Raw genomic sequence first — 12809 nt, forward strand, 5'->3', positions numbered from 1 at the left:
GTGACTTCACAAGCAAAACCAGCAGGTGGGGCTGTACACTAAAGCATGAGGCACTGAGCCTGCTGTGACCTCACAAGCTCATCCAGCAGCCAGGAGCCTGCCTCTGGCCTAGGAGGCACTCAGCCTGCTGTGACCTCACAAGCACAGCCAGCTGCCATGAGCCTGCCACTGGCCGAGGGGGCAATCAGGCAGCTGTGACCTCACAAGCACAGCCAGCAGCCAGGGGCTTGCCACTGGCCTAGGAGACAGTTAGGCTGCTGTGACCTCACAAGTAGACCCAGCAGCCATAATCCTGCCACTGGCCTAGGAGGCACTCAGCCTCCTCTGACCTCCCAAGCACAGCCAGCAGCCAGGAGCCTGTCGCTGGCCTAGGAGGCACTGAGGCTGCTGTGACCTCACAAGCACAGCCAGCAGACAGGAGCATGCCACTGACCTAGGAGGCACTGAGGCTGCTGTGACCTCACAAGCACAGCCAACAGGGGGCGCTGCACAATATCGTATGAGGCACTGAGCCTGCTGATACCTCCCAAGCACAGCCAGCAGCCAGGAGCCTGCCACTGGCCTAGGAGGCACTGAGACTGCTGTGACCACTCAAGCTCAGCCAGCAGCCAGGAGCCTCCCACTGGCCTAGGAGGCACGGAGGATTCTGTGACGTCACAAGCACAGCCAGCAGCCAGGAGCCTGCCACTGGCCTAAGAGGCACTCAGGCTGCTGTGACCTCACAAGCAGAGCCAGCAGGTGGGGCAGCACACTAAAGTATGAGGCACTGAGGCTGCTGTGACCACACAAGCACAGCCAGCAGCCAGGAGCCTGCCTCTGGCCAAGTAGGCACACAGCCTGCTGTGACCTCACAAGCACAGCCAGCAGGTGGGGCTACACACTAACGTATGAGGCACTGAGGCTGCTGTGGCCTCACAAGCACAGCCAGCAGCCATGAGCCTGTCACTGGCCTCGGAGGCACTGAGGCTGCTGTGACTTCACAAGCACAACCAGCAGGTGGGGCTGTACACTAAAGTATGAGGCACTGAGCCTGCTGTGACCTCACAAGCTCATCCAGCAGCCAGGAGCCTGCCTCTGGCCTAGGAGGCACACAGCCTGCTGTGACCTCACAAGCACAGCCAGCAGCCATGAGCCTGCGACTGGCCTAGGAGGCACTGAGGCTGCTGTGACGTCACAAGCACAGCCAGCAGCCAGGAGCCTGCTACTGGCCTAGGAGGCACGGAGGATTCTGTGACGTCACAAGCACAGCCAGCAGCCAGGAGCCTGCCACTGGCCTAAGAGGCACTCAGGCTGCTGTGACCTCACAAGCAGAGCCTGCAGGTGGGGCGGCACACTAAAGTATGAGGCACTGAGGCTGCTGTGACCACACAAGAACAGCCAGCAGCCAGGAGCCTGCCACTGGCCTAGGAGGCACTGAGGCTGCTGTGACCTCACAAGCACAGCCAGCAGGTGGGGCTGCACACTAACGTATGAGGAACCGAGGCTGCTGTGGCCTCACAAGCACAGCCAGCAGCCAGGAACCTGGCACTGGCCTAGGAGGCACAGAGGCTGCTGTGACCTCCCAAGCACAGCCAGCAGCCAGGAGCCTGCCACTGGCCTAGGAGGCACTGAGGCTGCTGTGACGTCACAAGCTCAGCCAGCAGCCAGGAGTCTGTCTCTGGCCTAGGAGGCACTCAGGCTGCTGTGACCTCCCAAGCACAGCCAGCAGCCAGGAGCCTGCCACTGGCCTAGGAGGCACTCAGGCTGCTGTGACCTCACAAGCACAGCCAGCTGCCATGAGCCTGCCACTGTCCTAGGAGGCAATCAGGCTGCTGTGACCTCACAAGCACAGCCAGCAGCCAGGAGCTTGCCACTGGCCTAGGAGACAGTTAGGCTGCTGTGACCTCACAAGTAGACCCAGCAGCCATGAGCCTACCACTGGCCTAGGAGGCACGGAGGCTGCTGTGATCTCACAAGCACAGCCAGCAGCCAGGATCCTGCCACTGGCCTAGGAGGCACTGAGGCTGCTGTGACCTCACAAGCACAGCCAACAGGGGGCGCTGCACACTATCGTATGAGGCACTGAGCCTGCTGATACCTCCCAAGCACAGCCAGCAGCCTTGAGACTGCCACTGGCCTAGGAGGCACTCAGGCTGCTGTGACCACTCAAGCTCAGCCAGCAGCCATGAGCCTGCCACTGGCCTAGGAGGCACGGCGGATTCTGTGACGTCACAAGCACAGCCAGCAGCCAGGAGCCTGCCACTGGCCTAAGAGGCACTGAGGATGCTGTGGCCTCACAAGCACAGCCAGCAGCCATGAGCCTGCCACTGGCCTAGGAGGAGCTGAGGCTGCTGTGACCTCACAAGCACAGCCAGCAGGTGGGGCTGCACACTAACGTATGAAGCACCCAGGCTGCTGTGGCCTCACAAGCACAGCCAGCAGCCAGGAACCTTGGCACTGGCCTAGGAGGCACTCAGGCTGCTGTGACCTCACAAGCACAGCCAGCAGCCATGAGCCTGCCACTGGCCTAGGAGGCACTCAGGCTGCTGTGACGTCACAAGCTCAGCCAGCAGCCAGGAGTCTGTCTCTGGCCTAGGAGGCACTCAGGCTGCTGTGACCTCACAACCACAGCCAGCAGCCAGGAGCCTCCCACTGGCCTGGGAGGCACTCAGGCGTCTGTGACGTCACAAGCACAGCCAGCTGCCAGGAGCCTGCCACTGGACTCGGAGGCACTGAGGCTGCTGTGACCTCCCAAGCACAGCCAGCAGCCAGGAGCCTGCCACTGGACTCGGAGGCACTCAGCCTGCTGTGACCTCACAAGCACAGCCAGCAGCCATGAGCCTGCCACTGGCCGAGGAGGCAATCAGGCTGCTGTGACCTCACAAGCACAGCCAGCAGCCAGGAGCTTGCCACTGGCCTAGGAGACAGTTAGGCTGCTGTGACCTCACAAGTAGACCTAGCAGCCATGAGCCTGCCACTGGCCTAGGAGGCAATCAGGCTGTTGTGACCTCACAAGCACAGCCAACACGGGGCGCTGCTCATTACCCAGGGAACATTGATGCCACTGTGACCTGCCAAGCACAGCCAGCAGCCATTAGCCTGCCACTGGCCTAGGAGGCACTGAGGCTGCTGTGACCTCCCAAGCACAGCCAACAGCCAGGAGCCTCCCACTGGCCTAGGAGGCACGGAGGATTCTGAGACGTCACAAGCACAGCCAGCTGCCAGGAGCCTGCCACTGGCCTCGGAGGCACTCAGCCTGCTGTGACCTCACAAGCACAGCCAGCAGCCAGGAGCCTGCCACTGGCCTAGGAGACACTGAGGCTGCTGTGACCTCACAAGCACAGCCAGCAGCCAGGAGCCTGCCACTGGCCTAGGAGGCACTCAGCCTGCTGTGACCTCCCAAGCACAGCCAACAGCCATGAGCCTGGCACTGGCCTAGGAGGCACTGAGGCAGCTGTGACCTCACAAGCACAGCCAGCAGGTGGGGCTGCACACTAACCTATGAGGCACTGAGACTGCTGTGACCTCACAAGCACAGCCAGCAGCCAGGAGCCTGCCACTGGCCGAGGAGGAACTGAGGCAGCTGTGACCTCACAAGCACAGTCAGCAGCCATGAGCCTGCCACTGACCTCGGACGCACTCAGGCTGCTGTGACGTCACAAGCTCAGCCAGCAGCCAGGAGCCTGCCACTGGCCGAGGAGGCACTGAGGCTTCTGTGATGTCCCAAGCACAGCCACCTGCCAGGAGCCTGCCACTGGACTCGGAAGCACTCAGCCTGCTATGACCTCACAAGCACAGTCAGCAGCCATGAGCCTGCCACTGGCCTAGGAGACAGTTAGGCTGCTGTGACCTCACAAGAACAACCAGCAGCCATGAGCCTGCCACTGGCCTAGGAGGCACTGAGGCTGCTGTGACCTCACAAGCACAGCCAGCAGCCAGGAGCCTGCCACTGGCCTAGGAGGCACACAGCCTGCTGTGACCTCACAAGCACAGCCAGCAGCCAGGAGCCTGCCACTGGCCTAGCAGGCACTCAGCCTCCTCTGACCTCACAAGCACAGCCAGCAGCCAGGAGCCTGTCGCTGGCCTAGGAGGCATTGAGGCTGCTGTGACCTCCCAAGCACAGCCAGCAGCCATGAGCCTGCCACTGGCCTAGGAGGCACTGAGGCTGCTGTGACCTCACAAGCACAGCCAGCAGACAGGAGCCTGTCATTGGCCTAGGAGGCACTGAGACTGCTGTGACCTCACAAGCACAGCCAGCAGCCATGAGCCTGCCACTGGCCTAGGAGGCACTGAGGCTGCTGTGACCTCACAAGCACAGCCAGCAGACAGGAGCCTGTCATTGGCCTAGGAGGCACTGAGACTGCTGTGACCTCACAAGCACAGCCAGCAGCCATGAGCCTGTCACTGGCCTAGGAGGCACTCAGGCTGCTGTGACCTCACAAGCACAGCCAGCAGCCAGGAGCCTGCCACTGGCCTAGGAGGCACTCAGGCTGCTGTGACCTCACAATCACAGCCAACAGGGGGCGCTGCACACTATCGTATGAGGCACTGAGCCTGCTGATACCTCCCAAGCACAGCCAGCAGCCAGTAGCCTGCCACTGGCCTAGGAGGCACTGAGGCTGCTGTGACCACTCAAGCTCAGCCAGCAGCCAGGAGCCTCCCACTGGCCTAGGAGGCACGGAGGATTCTGTGACCTCACAAGCACAGCCAGCAGCCAGGAGCCTGCCACTGGCCTAAGAGGCACTCAGGCTGCTGTGACCTCACAAGCAGAGCCAGCAGGTGGTGCTGCACACTAAAGTATGAGGCACTGAGGCTGCTGTGACCACACAAGAACAGCCAGCAGCCAGGAGCCTGCCTCTGGCCTAGGAGGCACACAGCCTGCTGTGACCTCACAAGCACAGCCAGCAGATGGGGCGGCACACTAACGTATGAGGCAATGAGGCTGCTGTGGCTTCACAAGCACAGCCAGCAGCCATGAGCCTGTCACTGGCCTCGGAGGCACTGAGGCTGCTCTGACTTCACAAGCACAAACATCAGGTGGGGCTGTACACTAAAGTATGAGGCACTGAGGCTGCTGTGACCTCACAAGCACAGACAGCTGCTAGGAGCCTGCCACTGGACTCGGAGGCACTCAGCCTGCTGAAACCTCACAAGCACAGCCAGCAGCCAGGAGCCTGCCACTTGCGTAGGAGACACTGAGGCTGCTGTGACCTCACAAGCACAGCCAGCAGCCAGGAGCCTGCCACTGGCCAAGAGGCACTCAGGCTTCTGTGACGTCGCAAGCATAGCCAGCTGCCATGAGCCTGCCACTGGACTGGGAGGCACTCAGCCTGCTGTGACCTCACAAGCACAGCCAGCAGCCAGGAGCCTGCCACTGGCCGAGGAGGCACTGAGGCTGCTGTGACCTCACAAGCACAGCCAGCAGCCAGGAGCATGCCACTGGCCTAGTAGGCACTCAGGCTGCTGTGACCTCACAAGCACAGCCAGCAGCCAGCAGCCTGCCACTGGCCGAGGAGGCACTCAGCCTGCTGTGACCTCCCAAGCACAGTCAACAGCCATGAGCCTGGTACTGGCCTAGGAGGCACTGAGGCTGCTGTGACCTCACAAGCACAGCCAGCAGGTGGGGCTGCACACTAAGCTATGAGGCACTGAGGCTACTGTGACCTCACAAGCACAGCCAGCAGCCAGGAGCCTGCCACTGCTCTCGGAGGTACTGAGGATGCTGTGACCTCACAAGCACAGTCAGCAGCCATGAGCCTGCCACTGACCTCGGACGCACTCAGGCTGCTGTGACGTCACAAGCTCAGCCAGCAGCCATGAGCCGGCCACTGGCCTAGGAGGCACGGAGGCTTCTGTGATGTCCCAAGCACAGCCACCTGCCAGGAGCCTGCCACTGGACTCGTAAGCTCTGAGGCTGCTGTGACCTCAAAAGCACAGCCAGCAGCCATGAGCCTGCCACTGGCCTAGGAGACAGTTAGGCTGCTGTGACCTCACAAGAACAACCAGCAGCCATGAGCCTGCCACTGGCCTAGGAGGCACTGAGGCTGCTGTGACCTCACAAGCACAGCCAGCAGACAGGAGCCTGTCATTGGCCTAGGAGGCACTGAGGCTGCTGTGACCTCACAAGCACAGCCAGCAGCCATGAGCCTGCCACTGGCCGAGGAGGCACTGAGGCTGCTGTGACCTCACAAGCACAGCCAGCAGCCAGGAGCCTGCCACTGGCCTAGCAGGCACTCAACCTCCTCTGACCTCACAAGCACAGCCAGCAGCCAGGAGCCTGCCACTGGCCTAGGAGGCACTCAGCCTGCTGTGACCTCACCAGCACAGCCAGCAGCCAGCAGCCTGCCACGGGCCTAGGAGGCACTCAGGCTGCTGTGACCTCACAATCACAGCCAACAGGGGGCGCTGCACACTATCGTATGAGGCACTGAGCCTGCTGATACCTCCCAAGCACAGCCAGCAGCCAGTAGCCTGCCACTGGCCTAGGAGGCACTGAGGCTGCTGTGACCACTCAAGCTCAGCCAGCAGCCAGGAGCCTCCCACTGGCCTAGGAGGCACGGAGGATTCTGTGACCTCACAAGCACAGCCAGCAGCCAGGAGCCTGCCACTGGCCTAAGAGGCACTCAGGCTGCTGTGACCTCACAAGCAGAGCCAGCAGGTGGTGCTGCACACTAAAGTATGAGGCACTGAGGCTGCTGTGACCACACAAGAACAGCCAGCAGCCAGGAGCCTGCCTCTGGCCTAGGAGGCACACAGCCTGCTGTGACCTCACAAGCACAGCCAGCAGATGGGGCGGCACACTAACATATGAGGCAATGAGGCTGCTGTGGCTTCACAAGCACAGCCAGCAGCCATGAGCCTGTCACTGGCCTCGGAGGCACTGAGGCTGCTCTGACTTCACAAGCACAAACATCAGGTGGGGCTGTACACTAAAGTATGAGGCACTGAGGCTGCTGTGACCTCACAAGCACAGCCAGCAGCCAGGAGCCTGCCTCTGGCCTAGGAGGCACACAGCCTGCTGTGACCTCACAAGCACAGCCAGCAGCCATGAGCCTGCGACTGGCCTAGGAGGCACTGAGGCTGCTGTGACCTCACAAGCACAGCGAGCAGCCAGGAGCCTGCCACTGGCCTAGGAGGCACGGAGGCTGCTGTGATCTCACAAGCACAGCCAGCAGCCAGGAGCCTGCCACTGTCCTAGGAGGCACTCAGGCTGCTGTGACCTCACAAGCGCAGCCAACAGGGGGCGCTGCACACTATCATATGAGGCACTGAGCCTGCTGATACCTCCCAAGCACAGCCAGCAGCCATGAGACTGCCACTGGCCTAGGAGGCACTGAGGCTGCTGTGACAATTCAAGCTCAGCCAGCAGCCAGGAGCCTCCCACTGGCCTAGGAGGCACGGAGGATTCTGTGACGTCACAAGCACAGCCAGCAGCCAGGAGCCTGCCACTGGCCTAGGAGGCACGCAGGCTGGTGTGACCTACCAAGCACAGCCAACAGGGTGCGCTGCACACTATCGTATGAGGCACTGAGCCTGCTGATACCTCCCAAGCACAGCCATCAGCCAGGAGCCTGCCACTGGCCTAGGAGGCACTGAGGTTGCTGTGACCACTCAAGCTCAGCCAGCATCCAGGAGCCTGCCACTGGCCTAGGAGGCACGGAGGATTCTGTGACGTCACAAGCACAGCCAGCAGCCAGGAGCCTGCCACTGGCCTAAGAGGCACTCAGGCTGCTGTGACCTCACAAGCAGAGCCAGCAGGTGGGGCTGCACACTAAAATATGAGTCACTGAGGCTGCTGTGACCACACAAGCACAGCCAGCAGCCAGGAGCCTGCCTCTGGCCTACTAGGCACACAGCTTACTGTGACCTCACAAGCACAGCCAGCAGGTGGGGCTGCACACTAACGTATGAGGCACTGAGCCTGCTGTGACCTCACAAGCACAGCCAGCAGCCAGGAGCCTGTCACTGGCCTCGGAGGCACTGAGGCTGCTCTGACTTCACAAGCACAACCAGCAGGTGGGGCTGCACACTAAAGTATGAGGCACTGAGCCTGCTGTGACCTCACAAGCTCATCCAGCAGCCAGGAGCCTGCCTCTGGCCTAGGAGTCACACAGCCTGCTGTGATCTCACAAGCACAGCCAGCAGCCAGGAGCCTGCCACTGGCCTAGGAGGCACTGAGGCTGCTGTGACCTCACAAGCACAGCCAGCAGCCAGGAGCCTGCCACTGGCCTAGGAGGCAATCAGGATTCTGTGACGTCACAAGCACAGCCAGCAGCCAGGAGTCTGTCTCTGGCCTAGGAGGCACTCAGGCTGCTATGACCTCACAAGCACAGCCAGCAGCCAGGAGCCTGCCACTGGCCTAGGAGGCACTGAGGCTGCTGTGACCTCACAAGCACAGCCAGCTGCCATGAGCCTGCCACTGGCCAAGGAGGCAATCAGGCTGCTGTGACCTCACAAGCACAGCCAGCAGCCAGGAGCTTGCCACTGGCCTAGGAGACAGTTAGGCTGCTGTGACCTCACAAGTAGACCCAGCAGCCATGAGCCTGCCACTGGCCTAGGAGGCAACCAGGCTGCTGTGACCCCACAAGCACAGCCAGCAGGGGGCGCTGCTCATTACCCAGGGGGCATTGATGCCGCTGTGACCTGCCAAGCACAGCCAGCAGCCATGAGCCTGCCACTGGCCTAGGAGGCACTGAGGCTGCTGTGACCTCCCAAGCACAGCCAACAGCCAGGAGCCTCCCACTGGCCTAGGAGGCACGGAGGATTCTGTGACGTCACAAGCACAGCCAGCTGCCAGGAGCCTCCCACTGGACTGGGAGGCACTCAGCCTGCTGTGACCTCACAAGCACAGCCAGCAGCCAGGAGCCTGCCACTGGCCGAGGAGGCAATCAGGCTGCTCTGACCTCACAAGCACAGCCAGCAGCCAGGAGCCTGCCACTGGCCGAGGAGACACTGAGGCTGCTGTGACCTCACAAGCACAGCCAGCAGCCAGGAGCCTGCTTCTGGCCTAGTAGGCACTCAGGCTGCTGTGACCTCACAAGCACAGCCAGCAGCCAGCAGCCTGCCACTGGCCTAGGAGGCACTCAGCCTGCTGTGACCTCCCAAGCACAGGCAACAGCCATGAGCCTGCCACTGGCCTAGGAGGCACTGAGGCAGCTGTGACCTCACAAGCACAGCCAGCAGGTGGGGCTGCACACTAATGTATGACGCACTGAGGCTGCTGTGGCCTCACAAGCACAGCCAGCAGCCATGAGCCTGTCACTGGCCACGGAGGCACTGAGGCTGCTGTGACTTCACAAGCAAAACCAGCAGGTGGGGCTGTACACTAAAGCATGAGGCACTGAGCCTGCTGTGACCTCACAAGCTCATCCAGCAGCCAGGAGCCTGCCTCTGGCCTAGGAGGCACTCAGCCTGCTGTGACCTCACAAGCACAGCCAGCTGCCATGAGCCTGCCACTGGCCGAGGGGGCAATCAGGCAGCTGTGACCTCACAAGCACAGCCAGCAGCCAGGGGCTTGCCACTGGCCTAGGAGACAGTTAGGCTGCTGTGACCTCACAAGTAGACCCAGCAGCCATGAGCCTGCCACTGGCCTAGGAGGCAACCAGGCTGCTGTGACCCCACAAGCACAGCCAGCAGGGGGCGCTGCTCATTACCCAGGGGGCATTGATGCCGCTGTGACCTGCCAAGCACAGCCAGCAGCCATGAGCCTGCCACTGGCCTAGGAGGCACTGAGGCTGCTGTGACCTCCCAAGCACAGCCAACAGCCAGGAGCCTCCCACTGGCCTAGGAGGCACGGAGGATTCTGTGACGTCACAAGCACAGCCAGCTGCCAGGAGCCTCCCACTGGACTGGGAGGCACTCAGCCTGCTGTGACCTCACAAGCACAGCCAGCAGCCAGGAGCCTGCCACTGGCCGAGGAGGCAATCAGGCTGCTCTGACCTCACAAGCACAGCCAGCAGCCAGGGGCTTGCCACTGGCCTAGGAGACAGTTAGGCTGCTGTGACCTCACAAGTAGACCCAGCAGCCATAATCCTGCCACTGGCCTAGGAGGCACTCAGCCTCCTCTGACCTCCCAAGCACAGCCAGCAGCCAGGAGCCTGTCGCTGGCCTAGGAGGCACTGAGGCTGCTGTGACCTCCCAAGCACAGCCAGCAGCCATGAGCATGCCACTGACCTAGGAGGCACTGAGGCTGCTGTGACCTCACAAGCACAGCCAACAGGGGGCGCTGCACAATATCGTATGAGGCACTGAGCCTGCTGATACCTCCCAAGCACAGCCAGCAGCCAGGAGCCTGCCACTGGCCTAGGAGGCACTGAGACTGCTGTGACCACTCAAGCTCAGCCAGCAGCCAGGAGCCTCCCACTGGCCTAGGAGGCACGGAGGATTCTGTGACGTCACAAGCACAGCCAGCAGCCAGGAGCCTGCCACTGGCCTAAGAGGCACTCAGGCTGCTGTGACCTCACAAGCAGAGCCAGCAGGTGGGGCAGCACACTAAAGTATGAGGCACTGAGGCTGCTGTGACCACACAAGCACAGCCAGCAGCCAGGAGCCTGCCTCTGGCCAAGTAGGCACACAGCCTGCTGTGACCTCACAAGCACAGCCAGCAGGTGGGGCTACACACTAACGTATGAGGCACTGAGGCTGCTGTGGCCTCACAAGCACAGCCAGCAGCCATGAGCCTGCGACTGGCCTAGGAGGCACTGAGGCTGCTGTGACGTCACAAGCACAGCCAGCAGCCATGAGCCTGCCACTGGCCTAGGAGGCACGGAGGATTCTGTGACGTCACAAGCACAGCCAGCAGCCAGGAGCCTGCCACTGGCCTAAGAGGCACTCAGGCTGCTGTGACCTCACAAGCAGAGCCTGCAGGTGGGGCGGCACACTAAAGTATGAGGCACTGAGGCTGCTGTGACCACACAAGAACAGCCAGCAGCCAGGAGCCTGCCACTGGCCTAGGAGGCACTGAGGCTGCTGTGACCTCACAAGCACAGCCAGCAGGTGGGGCTGCACACTAACGTATGAGGAACCGAGGCTGCTGTGGCCTCACAAGCACAGCCAGCAGCCATGAACCTGGCACTGGCCTAGGAGGCACAGAGGCTGCTGTGACCTCCCAAGCACAGCCAGCAGCCAGGAGCCTGCCACTGGCCTAGGAGGCACTGAGGCTGCTGTGACGTCACAAGCTCAGCCAGCAGCCAGGAGTCTGTCTCTGGCCTAGGAGGCACTCAGGCTGCTGTGACCTCCCAAGCACAGCCAGCAGCCAGGAGCCTGCCACTGGCCTAGGAGGCACTCAGGCTGCTGTGACCTCACAAGCACAGCCAGCTGCCATGAGCCTGCCACTGTCCTAGGAGGCAATCAGGCTGCTGTGACCTCACAAGCACAGCCAGCAGCCAGGAGCTTGCCACTGGCCTAGGAGACAGTTAGGCTGCTGTGACCTCACAAGTAGACCCAGCAGCCATGAGCCTACCACTGGCCTAGGAGGCACGGAGGCTGCTGTGATCTCACAAGCACAGCCAGCAGCCAGGATCCTGCCACTGGCCTAGGAGGCACTGAGGCTGCTGTGACCTCACAAGCACAGCCAACAGGGGGCGCTGCACACTATCGTATGAGGCACTGAGCCTGCTGATACCTCCCAAGCACAGCCAGCAGCCTTGAGACTGCCACTGGCCTAGGAGGCACTCAGGCTGCTGTGACCACTCAAGCTCAGCCAGCAGCCATGAGCCTGCCACTGGCCTAGGAGGCACGGCGGATTCTGTGACGTCACAAGCACAGCCAGCAGCCAGGAGCCTGCCACTGGCCTAAGAGGCACTGAGGCTGCTGTGGCCTCACAAGCACAGCCAGCAGCCATGAGCCTGCCACTGGCCTAGGAGGAGCTGAGGCTGCTGTGACCTCACAAGCACAGCCAGCAGGTGGGGCTGCACACTAACGTATGAAGCACCCAGGCTGCTGTGGCCTCACAAGCACAGCCAGCAGCCAGGAACCTGGCACTGGCCTAGGAGGCACTCAGGCTGCTGTGACCTCACAAGCACAGCCAGCAGCCATGAGCCTGCCACTGGCCTAGGAGGCACTCAGGCTGCTGTGACGTCACAAGCTCAGCCAGCAGCCAGGAGTCTGTCTCTGGCCTAGGAGGCACTCAGGCTGCTGTGACCTCACAACCACAGCCAGCAGCCAGGAGCCTCCCACTGGCCTGGGAGGCACTCAGGCGTCTGTGACGTCACAAGCACAGCCAGCTGCCAGGAGCCTGCCACTGGACTCGGAGGCACTGAGGCTGCTGTGACCTCCCAAGCACAGCCAGCAGCCAGGAGCCTGCCACTGGACTCGGAGGCACTGAGGCTGCTGTGACCTCACAAGCACAGCCAGCAGCCATGAGCCTGCCACTGGCCGAGGAGGCAATCAGGCTGCTGTGACCTCACAAGCACAGCCAGCAGCCAGGAGCTTGCCACTGGCCTAGGAGACAGTTAGGCTGCTGTGACCTCACAAGTAGACCTAGCAGCCATGAGCCTGCCACTGGCCTAGGAGGCAATCAGGCTGTTGTGACCTCACAAGCACAGCCAACACGGGGCGCTGCTCATTACCCAGGGAACATTGATGCCACTGTGACCTGCCAAGCACAGCCAGCAGCCATTAGCCTGCCACTGGCCTAGGAGGCACTGAGGCTGCTGTGACCTCCCAAGCACAGCCAACAGCCAGGAGCCTCCCACTGGCCTAGGAGGCACGGAGGATTCTGAGACGTCACAAGCACAGCCAGCTGCCAGGAGCCTGCCACTGGCCTCGGAGGCACTCAGCCTGCTGTGACCTCACAAGCACAGCCAGCAGCCAGGAGCCTGCCACTGGCC

This window comes from Dromaius novaehollandiae, chromosome 10 (assembly GCF_036370855.1).
Source record: "Dromaius novaehollandiae isolate bDroNov1 chromosome 10, bDroNov1.hap1, whole genome shotgun sequence".
Taxonomy (NCBI): Eukaryota; Metazoa; Chordata; class Aves; order Casuariiformes; family Dromaiidae; genus Dromaius; species Dromaius novaehollandiae.